This window comes from Mesoplodon bidens, assembly GCF_964165515.1.
Source record: "Mesoplodon bidens genome assembly, chromosome: Y".
In the NCBI taxonomy this organism is placed as follows: domain Eukaryota; kingdom Metazoa; phylum Chordata; class Mammalia; order Artiodactyla; family Ziphiidae; genus Mesoplodon; species Mesoplodon bidens.
In genome coordinates this window covers 38555720-38578013 of record NC_138180.1, presented here as the reverse complement: position 1 = coordinate 38578013, position 22294 = coordinate 38555720, and the positions used below count along the sequence as shown (strand labels likewise).

Below are 22294 nucleotides of genomic sequence, written 5' to 3'. Positions count from 1 at the left end.
GCATTGCCCACAGTGACAGTGCCCATGGTACAGTGCCGAAAATGACCGTGCCCATGGTGACAGTGCCCATGGTGACAGATACCACACTGAGACAGCTCACGGTGATAGTGCCCATTGTGACAGTGCTCATAGTGACAAGTCCCATGACGTCTGGGCCAATCATGGTATTGCTCACGGTGATAGTTGTCACAGTGACAATGTCCTTGGTGATATTAACCATGGAGAGAGTACTCAATAATAAAGTGCCTATGGTGACACTGCCTATGGTGAGAGTGCACATGGTGGCAGTGCAAAATGGTGACAGTGTCCCTGGTGATAATGTGCATGGTGATATTGCTTAAGGTGATAGTCCTTGCGGTGATAGTGCACATGGTGGCAGTGCAAATGGTGACAATACCCATGGTGACAGTACTCATGGTGAAAATACCCATTGTGGCAGTTTATATAGCGATAGTTCCCAGGGTGACAGTGCTCATAATAGCAGGGTACAAGGTGGCAGTGCTCGTGATGACAATGCTCATAGTGACAGTGCACTTGGTGACAGTTCCCATGGGAACAGTACCGATGGTGACACTGCTCTTTGTGACAGAGCCAATGGTAAGCTTGCTATCGGGGATAGTGCACTTGGTGAGAGTGCACAGGTTGACATTGACCATGGAGACACGGCTCACTGTGACAGTGCTCATGGTGACAGTGCTCATGGTGGAAGTGCCCATGGTGACACTGCTCATTGTGGCAGTGCACATGGGGACAGTGCAGAATGATGACAGTGCTTATGGTGATAGAGTTCACAGTGGCTGTGCTCATGGTGATAGTGCTCATGGAGGCAGTGCCCTCAGTGACACTGCTCATGCTGCCAATGCCCAAGGTTATAGACGCATGGTGACAGTGCCCACCATCACAGTGCAAAGGTGAGAGAGCTTAGAGTGACAGTGAAACTGTTGACAGTGCCCACGAAGACAATGGCCATGGTGACAGTGCCCATGTTGACAGTGCTCATGATGACAGTGCCCATGTTGAAAGTGCTCACCTGGAAAGTGTCCCTGATAACATTACCCATGGTGGTTGTACCCCTGTTGACAGTACCTATAGTGAAAGTGCTAAAGGTGAGAATGCCCATGGTGACAGCACCCATGTGACCAGGCCTCTGCTGACATTGCCCACGGTGACACTGCCCATGATGTCAGTGCCCATGGTGAGAGTGCCCATGGTTACAGTGCTCATGGTGACACTGCATATGGTGGCAGTGCCACTGGTGACAGTACACACCATGAGTATGCACATGGTGGTCGTGCCAATTGTGACAGTGTCAATGGTGATAGTATTTATGATGATACTGCTCACAGTAGCAGTGTTAATCGTAATAATGCTCATGGTGTCAGTGCCCATGTTGGCAGTGCCCGTGGTGTCATTGCAAGTGGTGACAGTACACCTGGTGGCAGATCCCCTGGGGACATTACCGAAGGTGACTCTGCACATTGTGACATTGCCCATGGTAAACTTGCTCACAGTGATAGTGCACATGGTGACAGTGCCCATGGTGTTATTGCACCTGGTGACAGTGTCCATAGTCACAATTCCAATGGTGTAGTGTTCACGCTGACACAGCCCATGGTGACAATACCCAGGCTGACATTACTCATGGTGACAGTGCTCATGGCGATAGTGCCTATGTTGACAGTGTCAATGATCATAGTTCTCACGTTGATAGTGCCCATGGTGACAATACCCAGGAGACAGAGCTCATGATAACAATGCTCACAGTGAATGTTCTCATGGTCCCAGTACCTAGGGTGTAATGCCCAAGCTGTGAGAGTTCATGGTGACAGTGCCCATGGTGACATTTACCAGGGTGTCATGCCCATGGTGACACTGCTCATGTAAGCAGTGCCAGAAGAGACAGTGCTCATTGGGGCATTGCTCACGGTGACAGTGCTCACTCTGACAGTGCCCATGGTGGCAGTGCCCTGAGTAACAGTGCACACCTTGAGAGTGCCCATGTTGGCCATACCAATCGTGACATTGCCCATGGAGACAGTACTTATGAGGATAGTTCTAACGGTTTCAGTGTTCATGGTAATAATGCTCACGGTGGCAGTGTCCACAGTCACAGTGCCCATGATGACAGTTATCATGGTGACAGTGCCCATGGGGACAGTTACCATGGTGAGAGTGCTCACTGTGATAATACCAATTCTGACAGTGCTCATAGTGACAAGACCCATGGCGACAGGGCCCATTATGACATTGCTCATGGTGATAGTTCTCACGGTGACAGTTCCCATGGTGATATTACCCATGTTGACAGTCCTCAATGATAACGGGCCCATGGTGGCACTGCCCATGCTGATAGTGCACATGGTGACAGGGCCCATGGTTACATTGCTCATGGTGATATTGCTTACAGTGATAGTCCGTATTGTGATAGTGTGTATGGGGACACGGCACACAGTGACAGTGCTCATGGTGACAGTGCTCACGGTGACAGTGCTCATCATTGCAGTATCCATGGTGACAGTGCTCACAGTGACAGTTCCCATAGTGGCAGTGCCAATGATGACAGGGCCCATGGTGACAATGCCCACGGTGACAGTGCTCACGGTGACAGTGCTCACGGTGACAGTGCCCATGGTGACAGGGCTCATGGTGAATGTCCACATTGTACAAGTGCCCATGGTGACAGTGTTCACAGTGAGTGTGCTCGCGGTAATATTCCTCATGGTGACAGTGCAACTGGTGACAATACCCATGGTGACAGTTCTCATGGTGAAAATACCCATGGCGGCAGTTTTCATAGTGACACTTCTCAGGGTGACAGTGCTCATAATAGCAGGGACCAAAGTGACAGTGCTCATTTTGACAGTGCTCATGGTGACAGTGCACTTGGTGAGAGTTTCCATGGGAACAGAACCGATGGTGACACTGCACTTGTGATAGGGCCAATGGTAAACTTACAGTCGGTGATAGTGCACATGGTGAGAGTGCACATGGTGACACTGCTCATTGTGGCAGTGCTCTTCGTGACAGTGCCCATGATGACAGTGCCCATGTTGAAAGTGCTCACCTGGTAATTGCCCATGAAAACATTACCCATGGTAATAGTGCCCATGGTGACAGTGCTCAAGATGACAGTGCTCAAGGTGATAGTCTTCTCCATGTTGACAGTGCCCATGGTGACTGTTCTCACGGAGACAGTGCCTATGGTGATAATACCCTTAGTTACAGTGCACACGGTGAGAGTGCCCATGGTTACAGTGAACACGGTGACTGTTCTCTCCGTAATAGTGCCCATGGTGACAGTGTTCATTGTGACCGTCTTCAATGAGGCTGTGCCTGTGGTGACAGTGCTCAGGGTGATAGTGCTCACGGTGATAGCACTCACGTTGACAGTGCCCAAGGTGATGATACACACGGTGACAGTAATCATGGTGAATGTGCCCATGGTGTCAGTTCTCATAGTGACAGTTCTTTTGACAGTGCTCATGGTGGCAGTGCTCGTGGTGATAGGGCTCTCGGTGACAGTGCTCATTGTGGCAGTGACCATGGTGAGACTACCAATGGTGACACTGCCCATGGTGACAGTTCACATGGTGAAAGTGACCACAGTGACAGTTCTAACAGTGATAGTTCCCATGATGTCAAAGCTCATGGTGACAGTCTACATTGTGCCATTGCTCAAGGTGATAGTGCTCACAGTGAGATTGTCCATGGTGACAGTTAACACGGTGAGAGTGCTCACGCTGGTAGTGCTCACAGTAAAAGTGCTCATACTGATAGTGCCGACGGTAACAGTGCTCACAGTGACAGTGCCCATGGTGATAGTGACCATGGTGAGAGTCTGCACATTTACAGTACCCATGGTGGCAGTTCCCATTGTGAAAGTGCTCATGATGACATTGCCCATTTTGGTAGTTCCCATGGTGACAGTACTCACGGTGACAGTTCTCACGGTGATAGTGCCCATGGTGACATTGCACATGGTGTCAGTGAAAAATGGAGACCCTGCCCAAGTTGACAGTTCTCATGGTGATAGTGCACATGGTGTCAACCCATGCAGAAAGTACTCATGGAGACACTTCTCATGGTTGCAGTACCCATGGTGACAGTGCTCACAGTGATAGCACCATTGATGCTAGTGCCCATGGTAACAGTGCCCATGGTGACAATGCCCATGATGAGAGTGCCCATGTTGCCAGTTCCCATGGTGCAATTGCCTATGGTGACAGTGCTCATGGTAACAGTGTCCATGGTGACAGTGACCACGGTTAGAGTGCTCACAGTGATAGTGCCCATGGTGACAGGGCTCATGGTGTCAGTCCGCATTGAGCGCAGTGAGAGTGCTCACCGTGATAGTGTTCAAGGTAATAGTGCTCATGGTGATAGTGCAAATCGTGACAATACACATGATGACAGTACTCATGGTGAAAATACACATGATGGCAGTTCTCATAGCGACAGTACTCATGGTGACAGTGCTCATATTAGCAGTGCCCAAATTTGGAGTGCACATGATGACAGTGCTAATGGTGACAGTGCTCTTGGTGGCAGTTCCCATGGGGACAGTACCGATGATGACACTTTGCATTGTTACAGTGCCCATGGTAACTGTGCTCACGGTGATAGTGCACATTGTGACAGTGCCCATGGTGGTAGTTCACCTGGTGACAGTGTTAAATAGTAACAATGCACATGCTGACAGTGCTCATGGTGATAGTGCCCATGGTGACAGTGTACATGGTGATAATAGGCATTGTTAGAGTGTTCATGTTGACAGAGCCCAAGGTGGCAGTAGACATGGTGACAGTGCCCACAATGACAGTGCCCATGGTGACAGTGCTGACAGTAACAGTACCCATGGTGACACTTCTCACAGTGAGAATGCCCATAGGGATATTTAGCATGGTGAAATTTGTCATGGTTACAGTGCCCATTGTGACAGTTCTCACAGTGAAAATGCCCATGGTGCCAGTGCCCATAGAGACATTCTGCATGATCACATTTCTCACGGTGAAAGTGTCTATTGTGATATTACCCAAGGTGACAATGCACATGGTTGGAGTGCAAAATGGTGACATTGCCCATGGTGACATTCCTCATGGTGAATTTGCTTACCATGATAGTCCTTACGGTGACAGTGCGCATGTTGACACTGCACAGAGTGACATTGTTCATGGTTACAGTGTTCACGGTGGTAGTTCCCATGGTGAGAGTGTCCATGGTGACAGTGCCCATAGTCACAATTCTCATGGTGTAGTGCTCACAGTGACAGTGCCCATGGTGTGAATACCCAAGGTGACAGTACTCATGGTGACTGTGCTCATTGTGATAATGCCTATGGGAACAGTGCCCATGTTCACAATTCTCACAGTGCTAATGCCTATGGTGAGAGTACATAGGGTGACAATGCCCATGGTGACAGAGCCCATGGGGTCATGCCCATGGTAATAGTGCTCATGTTGACAGTGCCATAAATAACATTGCTCATTGTGGCAGTGCTCATGGTGACTGTGCTCATGGTGACAGTGACCATGTTTACAGTGTTTATGGTGATATATGTCAAGGTGTCAATGCCACGGGGACAGTGCCCACGCTGACAAAGCCCATGGTGATACTTCCCATTGTGACAGTTCCCACGGTGATAGTGCCCATGGTGACAGCACACAGTGTGACAAGGCCCATGGTGACAGTGCTCACGGTGACAGTGTTCATGGTGAAACTGTCCATGGAGGCATTTCCCATGGTGATAGTGCTCATGGTGACAACACCTCTGTGACATTGCCAATGGTGATAGTGTTCATGGTGACAACCCCATGGAGACAGTGCCAATGGTAATAGTCCCCGTGGTGACAGTTCTTATGTTGAATGAAACCATGGTGACATTTCTCATGGTGACAGTGCTCATGGTGACTTTGCTCAAGGTGATGGTCTCCATGTTGACAGTGCCCATGGTGACTGTTCTCACGGTGACAGTGCCTAAGGTGAAAATTATCATAGTAACAGTGCTCACAATGACTGTGCCCATGGTGATATTACCCATGGTGACAGTACTCATGGTAAAAGTGCCCATGGTGACACTGCACATGGTTGCAGTGCAAAATGGTGACAGTGTCCATGGTGATATTGCTCATGGTGACATTGCTTATGGTGATAGTCCTTACAGTGATTGTGTGTATGGTGAAACTGCAGACAGTGACAGTGCTCATGGTGACGGTGTTCACGGCTAGAGTGCCGATGGTGAATGTGCCCATGGTGACAGTGCCCATAGTCACAATTCTCACGGTGTAGTGCTCATGGTGACAGTGCCCATGGTGTTAGTGCCCATGTTTACAGTGCTTATGGTGATAGATGTCAGGGTTGCATGGCCCACGGTGACAGTGCCCAGGCTGACATAGCCCATAATGATATTTCCCATTGTGAGAGTGCCCCGGTGACAGAGCCCATGGTGACATTGCCCAGGATCACGGTGTCCATGGTCAAACTGCCAATGGTGACTGTGCCCATGGTGACAGCGACCAGTGTGACAACACCCATTGTGAGAGTGCTCACAGTGATCGTGCCGATGTTGGCAGTTCCAATGGTGATAGTGCCAATAGTGAGGGTGCTCATGGTGAAACTGCCCATGGAGACACTGCCCATGGTGATAGTGCTCATCGTGACAACCCTTCGGAGGCAGTGCCAATAGTGACAGTACCGGTGATGACAGTTCTCATGGTGAAAGTGACCCTGTTGTAATTGCTCATGGTGACACTGCTCATAGTGACAGTGTTCAAGGTGATAGTCTCCATGTTAACACTGCACATGGTGACTGTTCTCATGGTGACAGTGCCTATGGTGATAATGCTCTTATTGACAGTGTTCACAGGGACAGTGCCCTTGGTGCCAGTAACCACGTTGACTGTTCTCACCGTGATAGTGTCCATTGTGACCCTTCATGGTGACAGTCCGCATTGAGACTGTGCCCGTGGTGACAGTGCTCAGGGTGATAGTGTTCACGGTGATGGTACTCAAGTTGACAGTGCCCAAAGTGACCGTAATCATGGTGAAAGTAAGTGCTCATGGTGGCAGTGCTCGTGGTGACAGTGCTGTGGGTGACAGTGCTCATGGTGGTAGTGTCCATGGTGAGACTACCGATGGTGACACTGCCCATGGTGACAGTGCACATAGTCATGGTGCATCTGGTGGCAGTGCAAAATAGTGACAGTGCCCATGGTGATATTGCTCATAGTTATAATGCCCATGGTAAAGGGCCCACGGTTACAATGCTCATGGTGACAGTGCCCATAGTGACAGTGCCCCTGGTGACAGTGCACACCGTGAGAGTGCGCTTGGTGGACGTGCCCATGGTGACAGATCTTATCATGAGAAAGCTCACCATGCTAACTGTCCCCAAGGGCACTGTCACAGAGAGAAATGTCACCATGTGGACTGTCACAGTCAGTATTCTCCCGTTTGGCACTCTCATTGTGGGCTCTGCCACCGTGAGCACTATTACCATGAACACTGCTACCGTGAGCATTATCATGATAAGAACTGTCACCATGGGCACGGCCACCATGAGCACTCTCACGGTCTGCACTGTCACCAGGGGCACTGTCAGCATGGGCACTGTCACCATGAGCACTGTAAATATGGGCACTCTCACCATGGGCACTATCACCATGAGCAATATCACCATGGGCACTGTCACTATTTTGCACTGCCACCAGATGCAGCATGACCATGTGCACTGTCACCATGGGCAGTGTCACCATCGGTAGTCTCACCATAGTCACTGCCAACAAGAGCACTGTCACAAGAACTGTCACTATGAGAGCTGCCACCATGGGCACTTTCACCATGATTACTGTCACCGTCGGTATTGTGACCTTGGGCACTGTCAACGTGAGTAATATCACTGTGAGCACTGTCACCCTGAGCACTGTCACCACGGACACAACCTCAATGCAGAGTGTCACCGTGAACACTGTCACCATGGGCACTATCACAGTGAGAACAGTCACCGTGGTCACTGTCTACCGTGGGCACTGTCACCGTGAGCACTGTCACTAAGAGCATTATCACCATAGGCACTGTCACCATGAGAACAGTCACCATGGGCACTGTCAAAATGGAGAGTATCACCTTGAGCACTGTCACCATGCATACTATCACCATGAGCAATTTCAACAGGGTCACTTTCACAGTGAGAACTGTCACCACGAGAACTCTCACCATTGGCCCTGCCTCCGAGGGGTTGTCACGATGAGCACTATCACCATGGGCAGTATCTCTATTGGCAGTTTCACCATGAGCAGTCTCACTATTGGCACTATCACCATCGGCACTGTCAGCATTGGCATGGCCACCATGAGCACTGTCACAATGGGCGTTGTCACACTGGTTGCTGTCACCATGGGCACAGTCACTGTTATCACTCTCACCATGGGCACTCTTATCTCGGGCACTGTCACCATTTGCTCTGTCACCGTGGGCACTGTCACAATGGGAAGTATCAAAATGGGCTTTGTCATTGTGGGCACTGTCCCCATCGGCACAGCCACCGTGACATCGATCACCATAAACACTGTAACCATGGGCACAGTCACCATGAGCACTGCAACAATGAGCACTGTCACTTATAGCACTGTCCATATGAGCAATGTCACCATGATCACTGTCAACATAGGCAGGACACCCTGGGTTTTGTCACCATGGGCACTGTTACCATGAGCACTCTCAGCATGGGAATTTTCACCTTAGGTAATGTCACCATGGGCACTGTCAGCGTGAACACTTTTACCATGTGCTCTGTCACCCTGGGTATTGTCACCATGGGCACTATCACCGTGAGAGCTGTGAACATGGTCACTTTCACTATGGGCACTATCACCATGAGCAATGTCCCCTTGAATACTGACACACTCTGTTTTTTCGCCATGGGCACTGTCACCGTGAGCACTACACCATGAGAATTGTGACTATGGACACTGTCACCATGGACACATTCACCATCGGCACTCTCACTATGAACACTGTCACCATGAGCACTGTAACTGTGTGCAGTTTCACCATACACACTATCACCGTAAGGACTCTCCCCGTACGCAATGTCATCATGATCAATATCACCATGGGCACTGTCACCATTTTGCATGGCCACAATGTGCAGTGTCACCATGGGCACTTTTACCATGAGTACTGTCACCATGGGTAATATCACCATGAGCACTGTTACCATGAGCACTGTCACTATGAGAATTTTCACCATAGGCACTGTCACCATGAGAAATCTCACCATGGTCACATTCAACATAAGAACTGTCACCACTGGGACTATCACCATTGGCACTGTCACCGTGTGGTTGTCACCATGAGCACTATCACCATAGACAATGTGTCCATGGGCAGTTTCACCATGAGCACTGTCACTCTTGGCACTCTCACCAATGGCACTGTCACCATGAGCAGTGTCACCATGGGACTTGTCTCAATGGGCGCTGTCACCATGGGCACTTTTACAATGGGAAGATTCACCATGGGCTTTGTCAGCATGGGCATTGTCCTTGTGGGTACTGACACCGTGACATCTATCACAATAAACACTGAAAACATGGGCACTGTCACCATGAGCATTGTCACCATGAGCACTGCCACAATGAGCACGTTTATTAGTGGCACTGCCAACGTGAGCACTGTCACGATGAGCACTGTCACCATGGGCATGGCCCCTTGGGCACTGTCACCATGGGCATTGTCACCCTAGGTACTCTCACCATAGCCATTATCACTGTGAGAATTGGGAACATTGGCACTGTCACCATGGGCACTATCACCATGAGCACTGTCACCATGATTACTGTCACCCTGCATAACTTCACCATGGGCAGTGTCACTATGAGCACTACACCATGAGAATTGTGACTATGGGCACTGTCACCATGGCCACTCTCACCATTGGAACTATCACCGTGAACACTGTTACCATGAACAATGACACTATGTGCAGTGTCATCATGGGCACTTTCAGCGTAAGGATTATCACAGTAAGCAAAGTCACCATGAGCAATGTCACCATGGGCACTGTCATCATTTTGCACTGCAACCATGTGCAGTGTCACCATGGGTAATATCACCATAGGCACTATCACCGTGCAAAATATGACCGTGCGGAATGTCTCTGTGGGCACTGGCACAATGGGCATTGTCACTGTGAGCACTGTCACAACAGGCACTATCACCGTGAGAAATCTCACCATGCTAACTGTCCCCATGGGCACAGTCACCGTGAGAAGTGTCACCATGGACACTGTTACTGTCGGCACTGTCAGCATGGGCACTGTCATTGTGAGCACTGTCACCATGGACACTGCCACCTTGAGTTCTGTCACCATGAACACTGTAATAGTGCCCATTATCACCCTGTGCACTGTCACCATGGGCATTATCACCATGAACACTGTCAGCATGTGCACTGTCACTATTTAGCACTGTCACCAGGTGAACTACCACCATGGGCACTGTCACGATGTGCACTATTAACGTGAGCACGGTTACCATGGGCAGTGTAACTATGCAGTGTCACCATCAGTACTGTCCCCTGGGAACTGCCACCAAGAGCACTGTCACCATTAGCACTGTCACCACCTTAGGCACTGCTATTAAGAGCACTGTCACCATGAGAACTGTCGCTATGAGAACTGCCACCATGGGTATTTTCAACATTAGTACTGTCACCATGGGTATTGTCAACATTTGCACTATCACCATTTGCATTATTACCATGAGCTCTATCACCGTGAGCACTCTCACGGTGCTCACTGTCTCCATGAGCACTGTCGCCACGGGTACTGGCACAATGCGGACTGGCACCATGAGCTCTGTCACCAAGGGCACTTTCACTGTGAGCACTCTCACCGTGGTCACTGACACCGTGGGCACTGTTACCATGAGCACTGTCACCATAGGCAATGGTGCCATGGGCACTGTCCCCATGGGAACTGTCATCATGGGCAGTGTCACCATGGGCACTGCCACCATGGGCATTATCACTGTGAGCACTGTCACCATGGGCACTGCACCCATGAGAACTGTCACCGTTAGTACTGTCTGAATGGGCTTTCACCATGAGCACTGTCACAATGAGAACAGTCAACATGGGCATTGTTACCATTTTTCACTGCCACCATGTGAAATGTCACCATGGGCACTTTCATCATGAGAACTATCACCATGAGTACTGTCATCATGGGCACTGTCACCATGGGCACGTCCACCATGTGCACTGTTACCATGGTTACTATCACCATGAGCACTCTCACCATGGTAACTACCAACATGGACAATGTCATCATGAGCACTTTCACAATAGGAACTGCCACCATGGGCACTATCAATGTGCAGACTCTCACCATGGGCACTATCGCCATGGGCACTGTCACCATGAGCATTTTATCACTGATTACTGTAACCGTGGGTAATATCACCATGGACACTCTCACCGTGAGAACTATTACTGTGAGCAATGCCATGATGGGCACTGACGCCATGGATCTTGTCACTATGAAAACTGATACAATGGGCACTATCACTTTGAGAAATCTCACCGTGCTCACTGTCCCCAAGGGCACTGTCACAGAGTGAAAAGTCACCATGGGCACTGTCAAAGTCTGTATTCACACCCTTGGCACTCTCATTGTGGGCAATGCTACCATGAGCACTATTACCATGAAACTGGTACCTTGAACACTATCATGATAAGAAGTATCACCAAGGGCCCAGCCACAAATGGCAGTCTCACAGTGCTCACTGTCACCATGGGCACTGTCACCATGAGCACTGTAACCATGGGAACACACCATGGGCACTATCACCATGAGCAATCTCACCATGAGGACTGTCACTATATTGCATTACGACCAGATGCACCATGACCATGTGCACTGTCACCATGGAGAGTGTCACCATCGGTAGTCCCACCATGGGCACTGCCACCATGAGCACTGTCACCAAGAACACTGTCACCACTAGCACTGCCAACATGAGCACTCTTACAAGAACCATCATTATGAGAACTAACACCATGGGAACTTTCTCATTGATTACTGTCACTGTGGGTCTTGGAGCATTGTGATGACAAGGGTCATGGAGCCATGTGAGGACAAGGGTACGGAACACTGTCATACATGGGTCATGGAGGATTGTAATGACTGGGTCATGGAGGATTTTAATGACAAGGTCATGGAGCGTTGTGATGAGAAGGGCATCGAACATTGTGATGACAAGCGTCATGGAACTTTGTGAAGACAATGGCATGGAGCAACGTGATGATAGGGTTCATGGAGCATTGTGATGACAAAAGCATGGAGCATTGTGATACCAAGGGTCATGTAGCTAAGTGATGACAAATGTTATGAAGCATTTTGATGAGAAGGGCATGGTGCATTGTGATGAGCAAGGCAGGGGGCATTGTGATGACAGGGTCATGGAGCAATTTGAAGAAAAGGGTCAAGGAACATTTTGAAGACAGGGGTTATGGAACATTGTGATGTCAGGGGTCATGAAGCATTGTGATGATAAGGGTAGGTAACATCGTGATGAGAGGGGTCATGGAACATAGTGATGACAGGGGTGAGGGAGAATTGTGAAGACTAGTGATGGAACATTGTGATATCATTGGTGAGAGAGCATTTTGATGAGAAGTGCATGGAGCATTGTGATGACAAGGTTTATGGAGCATTGTGATGACAAAGTTGTGGAGCATTGTGATGACAAGAGCATGGCACATTGTGATGACATGGGTCATGGAGCATTGTGCTAACAAGTGCATGGAGCATTGTGATGACAAGGGTCAAGGAGCATTGTGATGAAAAGTTCATGGATTTCGTGGTGACAAATATCACGAAGCATTATGATGACTGGAGTCACGGAGCATTGTGATGACAGGGGTCATGGAGCATTGTGATGACAAGGGCAAGGAGCATTGTGATCACAGGGGCATGGAGCATAGTTCTGACAAGTTTCATGGATTATTGGGATGACAATGGGCATGGCGCATTGTGATGACAAGGGCATGCAGCACTGTGATGACAAGGTGTTGGAGTTTGTAAAGACAGGTGTCAGGGAGCATTGTGATAACATATATCATGGTCCATTTTGATGACAATAACTTGGAGCATTGTGATGCCAAATGTCATGGAGTATTGTGATGAAAAAAGTAATGGATCATTGTGATGACAAGTGCTTGGAGCATTGTGATGACAAGGGTCATAGAGCATTGAGATGACAAGGGCATGGTGAATTGTGATGAAAGGGCCATTGAGAATTTGGATGACAAGGTCGTGAAGCATTGTCATGACAAGCGCATGGAGGTTCCTTTGACAGTGGTCATGGAGCACTGCAATGACAAGTGAATGAAGAAATATGATGACAAGAGCATGTAACGTTGTGATGAGAAGTGTCATGGAGCATTGTGATGACCAGGACCTGGAGAACTAAGATGACAAGGGACATGGAGCATTGTGATGACCAGGGCATGGAACATTGTGATGGCAAGACAGTGGAGCATTGTGATGAGAAGATCATGGATAATTGTGATGAGGAGCGTCATGGAGCACTGTAATGACAAGGGGCATGGAGCATTTTGATGACAGGTGTCATGGAGCATTGTGATGACAGAGGTCATGGAGCATTGTGATGCCAAGGGTCATGGAGCATTCTGATAACAAGCTTGTGGAGTATTGTGCTGACAATAGCATGGAGCATTGTGATGAAAAGTACATGGAACATTGTGATAAAAAAAGGCATGGAGCCTTTCCATGACAATGTTCAAGGAGCATTTTGATGAGAAGTGTCAGGGAGCATTGTGATGACAAGTGTATTGAGCATTGTGATGACAAAGTTCATGGAGCATTGTGATGACAAGGGCATCGAGTATTGTGATGACAGGCTTCATGGAGCATTGTGATGACAAGTGTTATGGAATATTGTGATCACAAGGGTTTGGAGCATTGTGATGATAGAGTGCATGGAGCATTTTGATTTCAAGGAGCATGGAGCATTGTGATGACATTGGCATGAAGCAATGGAATCCCAAGGTTCAGGGAGGATTGTGATGACAAGGGTAATGGAGGATTTTGATGACAAGCACATGGAGCATTGTGATGACGAGGTCATGTAGCATTTTGCTGACAAAGGCATGGAGTATTTTGATGACAAGGGGCATGGAGCACTGTGATTGCTAGCGTCACGGAGAATTATGATTACAGGGGTCATGGAGCATTGGGATGACAAGGGCATGGATCATTGTGATGACAAGTGTCATGGAGAATTTTGATGAGAAGAGTCCCGGATCATTGTGCTGTCAGGGGTCATGGATCATTGTTATGACTCTGGTCATGGAGCATTGTGATGAGAGGGGTAATGGAGCATTGTGATGAGAAGGTCACGGAACATAGTGCTGAACATGTTCATGGACTATTGTGATGACAGCTATCATGGAGTATAGTGATGACAACGAAATGGAGCATTGTGATGACAAGGTCCTGTACCATTTTGATGAGAAGACCATGGAGCCTTGAGATGACAAGTCTCATGGAGAATTCTGATGAAAAGCGGCATGGACCATTGTGATTACAGGGGTCTTGGAGCATTGTGATGACAAGGGCATCGAACATTTTGATGAGAAGACCATGGAGCATTCTGATGACATGCATCTTGGAGCTTTGTGATGACAAGTGAATGGAGCATTGTGATTTCAGTGGTCTTGGAGCATTGTGATGAAAAGGGCTCGTATCATTGTGATGAAAAAGGCATTGAGCCTTGTCGTGACAGGGTTCAAGGAGCATACTGATGACAATTGTCAGGGAGCATTGTGATGACAAGTGTATTGAGCATTGTGATAACAAAGGACATGGAGCATTGTGATGAGAAGGCCATGGATAATTGTGATGACGAGCATCATGGGACGTTGTGATGAAAAGTGTTATGGAACATTTTGATCACAAAGGTTTGGAGCATTGTGATGACAGAAGTCATGGAGCATTCTGATTTCATTGTGATGACATAGCATGAAGCATTATGATGATGGGCATGGTGCATTGTGATGACATGGTTCATGCAGCATTGAGATGAAAAGTGGCATGGAGCATTGTTCTTACAGTGGTCTTGAGCATTGTTATGAAAAGGGCATGGAGCATTGTGATGAGAAATCCATGGACCATTCTGATGACTTGCGTCATGGAGTTTTGTGATGATAAGGCCTTAGAAAATTGTGATAGCAGGGGTCATGGAGCATTGTTATGACAGGGGTAAAGGAGCATTGTTATGACAAGGGCATGGAGCATTGGTCTGAACAATTTCATGGATTATTGTGATGAGGGTGGGCATGGAGCATTGTGATCACAAGGGCAAGGAACACTGATGCATGGTTTATGGAGGATTGTAATGACAAGGGCATGGAACAATGTGATGAGAAGTGCATCAAACATTGTGATGACAAGTGTCATGGAACTTCGGAATGACAAGGGCATGGAGCAATGTGATGAGAGGTTTCATGGAGCATTGTGAGGACAATGGCATGGAGCACTGTGATGGCAGGGTCATGGAGCAATTTGATGAAAAGTGTCATGGAACATTTTGATGAGAGTTGTTATGGAACATTGTGATGTCAGGGGTCATGGAGCATTGTGATGATAAGGCATGTAGCATTGTGATGACTGGTGTCATGGAACATAGTGATGACAGGGGTGAGGGAGTATTGTGATGACTAGTGATGGAACATTGTGATATCAGTGGTGAGAGAGCATTTTGATGAGAAGTGCATGGAGCATTGAGAAGACAAGGTTTATTGAGCATCGTGTTGAAAAGGTAGTGGAGTCCTGTGATGACAAGCGCATGGCGCATTGTGATGACAAGGTCATGGATCAATGTGGTGATCATCGCATGGAGTATTGTGATGACAAGGAAAGTGGAGCATTGTGCTGACAAAGGCACGGAGCATTGTGATGACAATGGTCACAGAGCATTGTGATGAAAAGTTCATGGAGCATTGTGGTGACAAAGGTCACAGAGCCTTGTGATGACAAGGGCATGGAGCATTGTGATGACAAATGTCATGAAGCATGGTGATGAGTGGAGTAAAGGAGCATTGTGATGACAAGGGCATGGAACATTTTGATGACAGGGACATGGAACATTGGTCTGACAGGTTTCATGGATTATTGGAATGACAAGGGGCATGGTGCATTGTGATGAAAAGGGCATGGAGCATTGTGAGGAGATATGTCATGGACCTTTGTGATGGCAATGGCATGGAGCATTGTGATGCCAAGTTTCACGAAGGATTATGATGAAAAAGGTAATGGGGTATTGTGATGACAAGGGCTTGGAGCATTGTGATGACAAGGGCATGGAGCATTGTGATGACAAAGGCCTTTGACAATTTTGATGACAAGGTCATGAAGCATTGTGATGACAAGCGCATGGAGCTTTCTATGACAGGGGTGATGGAGAATTGTGATGAAATGTGCATGGAGAATTGTGATGTTAAGAGCATGTAACATTGTTATGAAAAGTGTCATGAAGCATTGTGATGACAAGGACGGGGAGAATTGTGAGGACAAGGGACATGGCACATTGTGATGACCATTGCATGGAGCATTGTGATCGGAAGACCGTGGAGTATTGTGATAAGAAGACCATGGATAATTGTGATGACGAACATCATGGAGCACTGTAATGACAAGGGGAATTGAGCATTGTGATGACAGTTGTCATGGAACATTGTGATGACAAGTGTCATGGAGAATTGTGATGACAAGGGTCTTGGAGCATTCGGATGACAAGCTTGTGGAGTATTGTGATGACAATGGCATGGAGCATTGTGATGAAAAGGGCATGGAGCATTGTGATGTAAAAGGCATGGAGCCTTTTCATGACAGGGTTCAAGGAGCTTTGTGAGGACAAGTGTCAGGGAGCATGGAGATGACAAGTGTATTGAGCATTGTGATGACAAAGGTCATGGAGCATTGTTATGGCAGGCATCCTGGAGTATTGTGGTGTCAAGTGTTATGGAACATTGTGATCTCAAGGGTTTGGAGCATGGTGATGACAGATTTCATGGATCATTTTGATTTCAAGGATCATGGAGCATTTTGATGAAAAGGGCATGTAGCATTTTGATCCCAAGGGTCATGGAGGATTTTGATGACAATGGTAATGGAGTATTGTGATGACAAGCACATGGAGCATTGTGATGACACGGTCATGTAGCATTTTTCTGACAAACGCATGGAGCATTTTGATGACAAGCGTCATGGAGCACTGTGATGACAAGCTCACGGAGCATTGTGATTACAGAGGTCACGGAGCATTGGGATGAAAAGGGCATGGATCATTGGGATGACAAGGGACATGGAGTTTTTTGATGCCAAGAGTCTGGGATCATTGTGTTGTCAGGGTTCATGGAGCATTGTGATGACAAGGGTAATGGAGCATTGTGATGAGAATTTCATGGATCATTGGGCTGAACATGTTCATGGAGTATTGTGATGACAGGGGTCATGGAGCATTATGATGACAAGGGAATGGAGCATTGTGATGACAAGGTCCTGGAGCATTTTGATGAGAAGACCATGGAGCCTTGTGATGACAAGTCTCATGGAGCATTCTCATGAAAAGGGGCATGGATCATTGTGATTACAGGGTTCTTGGAGCATTTTGATTACAAGGGCATGGAACATTGTGATGACAAGGCCATGGAGCATTCTGATGACATGTGTCATGGAGCTTGGTGATGACAAGGTCATGGAGCATTTCTATTACAGGGGGCTTGGAGCATTGTGATGAAAAGGGCATGTATCATTGTGATGAAAAAGGCATGGAGCTTTGTCATGCAAGGGTTCAAGGAGCATACTGATGACAAGTGTCAGGGAGCATTGTGATGACAAGTGTATTGAACATTGTGATGAAAAAGGTCATGGAGCATTGTGATGAGAAGACCATGTTTAATTGGGATGACAACAGTCATGGGGCATTGTGATGACAACTGTTATGGAACATTGTGATCACAAGGGTTTGGAGCATTGTGATGAAAGAGGGCATGGAGCATTTTGATTTCAAGTAGGATAGAGCATTGTGATGAAAAGGGCATGAAGAAATGTGATCCCAAGTTTCATGGAGGATTGTGATGACAAGCTCATGGAGCATTGTGTTGACAAAGTCATGTAGCATTTTGCTGACAAAGGCATGGAGCATTGTGATGACAAGGGTCATGGTGCACTGTGATGACAAGCATCAAGGAGCATTGTGATTACAGAGGTCATGGAGCATTGGGATGACAAGCGCATGGATCATTTTGATGAAAAGTGTCATGGAGCATTTTGATGAGAAGAATCCCGGATCATTTTGTTGTCAGGGGTCATGGAGCGTTGTGATGACAGTGGTCATGGAGCATTGTGATGACAGGCGTCATGAAGCATTTTGATGAGAAGGTCATGGATCATAGGGCTGAACATATTCATGGAGTATTGTAATGACAGTGGTCATGGAGCATTGTGATGAGAAGGAAATGGAGCATAGTGATGACAATGTCCTGGAACATTTAGAAGAGAAGACCATGGAGCCTTTTGATGACAAGTTTCATGGAGCATTCTGATGAAAAGTGGCATGGACCATTGTGATTACAGGGGTCTTGGAGCATTGTGATGACAAGGGCATGGATTATTGTGATAACAGGCATCATGGAGCATTGTGATGACAGGGGTCATGGAGAATTGTGATGACATGGGTCATGGAGCATTGTGATGAGAAGACCATGAATAATTGTGATGACGAGCGTCATGGAGCACTGTAACGACAGGTGTCATGGAACATTGTGATGACAAGGGTCATGGAGCATTCTGATGACAAGCTTGTGGAGAATTGTGATGACAATGGAATGCAGCATTTTGAGGAAAAGGGCATGGAGCATTGTGATGACAATGGCATGGAGCCTTGTCATTACAGGGTTCAAGGAGCATTCTGATGACAAGTGTCAGGGAGCATTGTGATGAAAAGAGTATTGACCATTGTGATGATAAAGGTCATGGAACATTGTGATGACAAGGGAGTGGAGTATTGTGATGACAGGCATCATGTAGCATTGTGATGAGAAGTGTTATGGAATATTTTGATCACAAGGGTACTGAGCATTGTGAGGAGAGAGGTCATGGGTCATTTTGATTTCAAGGAGCAAGGAGCATTGTGATGACAAGTGCATGAAGCAATGTGATCCCAATGTTCATGGAGAATTTTGATGACAATGGTATTGGAGAATTGTGATGACAAGCACATGGAGCATTGTGAGGACAAGGTCATGTAGCATGTTGCTGACAAAGGCATGGAGCATTTTGATGAAATAGGTCATGGAGCACTGTGATGACAAGCGTCACGGAGCATTGTGATTACATGGGTCATGGAGCATTGGGATGACAACGCATGGAGCATTGTGATGAGAAGGCCATGGAGCAGTCTGATGACATGGGTCATGGGGTTTGTGATGACAAGGGCATGGAAAATTTTGATTACAGGGGTCTTGGAACATTGTGATGGAAAGTGTATGTATTATTGTGATAAAAAAAGGCATGGGGACTTTTCGGGGCAAGTTTCAAGGAGCATACTGACGACAAGTTTCAGGGAGCATTGTGATGACTAGTGTATTGAGAACTGTGATGAAAATGGTCATGGAGCATTGTGATGAGAAGACCATGGATAATTGTGATGATGAGCGTCATGGGGCGTTGTGATCACAAGTGTTATGGAAAATTATGATCACAAGGGTCTGGAGCATTGTGATGACAGAGGTCACGGAGCATTTTGATTTCATTGTGATGACAATAGCATGAAGGATTATGATGATGGGCAGGGTGCATTTTGATGACAGGGTTCATGGAGCATTGAGATGAAAAGGGGCATGGAGAATTGTGATTACATGGTTCTTGGAGCATTGTGATGAGAAGGCCATGGAACATTCCGATGACATGCCCCATGGATCTTTGTGATGACAAGGGCATGGATACTTATGATTACAGGGGTCTTGGAGCATTGTGATGACATGACCGTGGAACATTGTGATGGCAGGGGTCATGGAGCATTGTTATGACAGGGGTAATGGAGCATTGTGATGACAAGGGCATGGAGCATTGGTCTGAAAATGTTCATGCATTATTGTGATGAGAGTGGGCATGGAGCATTGTGATGACAAGGGCAAGGGACACTGTGATAAATGGGTCATGGAGGATTGTAATGACAAGGGCATGGAACATTGTTATGAGAAGAGCTTCAAGCATTGTGATGACAAGCGTCATTGTGCTTTGTGATGACAATGGCATGGAGTAATGTGCTGAGTGTTTTCATGGAGCAATGTGATGACAATGGCATGGATTATTGTGATGACAAGGGTCATGGAGCTCTGTGATGACATATGTCATGGAGCATTTTGATGAAAAGTGTGTGGTTCGTTGTGATGAGAAGGGCAGGGAGCATTGTGATGACAGGGTCATGGGGCAATTTGATGAATAGGAAGATGGAACATTTTGGTGACATTTGTTATGGAACATTGTGATGTCAGGGGTTATGAAGCATTGTGATGAAAAGGGTCATAGAGCGTTTTGATGACAGTGGTTATGTAACATTGTGATGTCAGGGGTCATGGAGCATTGTGATAATATGGGAATGTAGCATTGTGATGACAGCTGTCATGGAACATTGCGATAACAGGGGTGAGGGTGTATTGTGATGACTAGTGATGGAACATTGTGATATCAGTGGTGAGAGAAAAATTTGATGATAAGTGCATTGAGCATTGTGATGACATGAGTCATGGAGCATGGTGCTGACAAAGGCATGGAGAATTGTGATGACAAGTGTCACAGAGCATTGTGATGAAAAGTTCATGGAACATACTGGTGAAAAATGTCACAGAGCTTTGTGACAATGACTGCATGGACCATTGTGATGACAAGGGCATGGAGCATTGTTCTGACAAGTTTCATGGATTATTGTGATGACAGTGGGCATGGCCCATTATGATGACAAGGACATGGAGCCTTGTGATGACAAGGTCACGGTGTATTGTGAAGAGAGGTGTCTGGGACCATTGTGATGACATATGTCACGGTCCATTGTGATGACAATGACATGGAGCATTGTGATGCCAAGTGTCATGGACGTTTGTGATGGCAAAGATAACAGAGCATTTTGATGACACGGGCTGGAGCATTGTGATGACAAGGGCATAGAGCATTGTCATGATAAGGGCCATTGAGAATTTTGATGACAAGATCATGAAGCATTGTGATGACAAGCACATGGAGCTTTCTATGACAGGGGTGATGGAGCATTGCGTTGACAAGTGCATGGAGAATTGTGATGACAAGATCATGTAACATTGTGATGAGAAGTGTCATGGTGCATTGTGATGACAATGACGTGGAGATATGTGCTGACATGGGACATGGAGAATTGTGATGACCAGGGCAAGGAGCATTGTGATGGCAAGACCGAGGAGCATTGTTAAGAGAAGACCATGGATAATTTTGCTGACGAGCGTCATGGAGCACTGTAATGACAAGGGACATGAAACATTGTGTTGACCAGTGTCATGGAGCATTGTGATGACAGGGGTCATGGAGCATTGTGATGACAAGGGTCATGGAGCATTCTGCTGACAAGCTTGTGGGGTATTGTGATGACAATGGCATGGAGCATAGTGATGAAAAGGGCATGGATCATTGTGATGAAAAATTCATGGAGGCTTTCATGACAGAATTCACGGAGCATTCTGAGGACAAGTGTCTGGGAGCATTGTGATGACAAGTGTATTGTGCATTGTGATGACAAGGGACATGTAGCATTGTGATGACCAGGGAATGGATCATTGTGATGGCAAGACTTTGGAACATTGTGATGAGAAGACCATGAATGATTGTGACGATGAGCGTCATGGAGCACTGTAATGACAAGGGGAATGGAGCATTGTGAGGACAGGTGTCATGCAGAATTGTGATGACAGGGGTTATGAAGTAGTGTGATGACAATGGTCATGGAGCATTCTGATGAAAAGCTTGTGGAGTATTGTCAGGATAAGTGCCTGGATCATTGTGATGACAAGTTCATGGAGTATTGTGAAGACAGGTGTCAAAGAGCATTGTGATGACATATGTCATGGTCCATTGTAATGCCAAGTGTCATGGAGGATTGTGATGACAAATGTAATGGAGTATTGTGATGACAAGGGCTTGGAGCATTGTGATGATAAGGGTCATGGAGCATTGTGATG

General features: G+C 47.1%; 1 long non-coding RNA gene across 1 annotated transcript in view; it reads left to right on the top strand.

Moving 5' to 3' along the window:
• Positions 1 to 22294, top strand: part of LOC308609709 — a 1094809-nt gene that overhangs the window by 871933 nt on the left and 200582 nt on the right. The gene's annotated exons all lie outside the window — the stretch shown is intronic.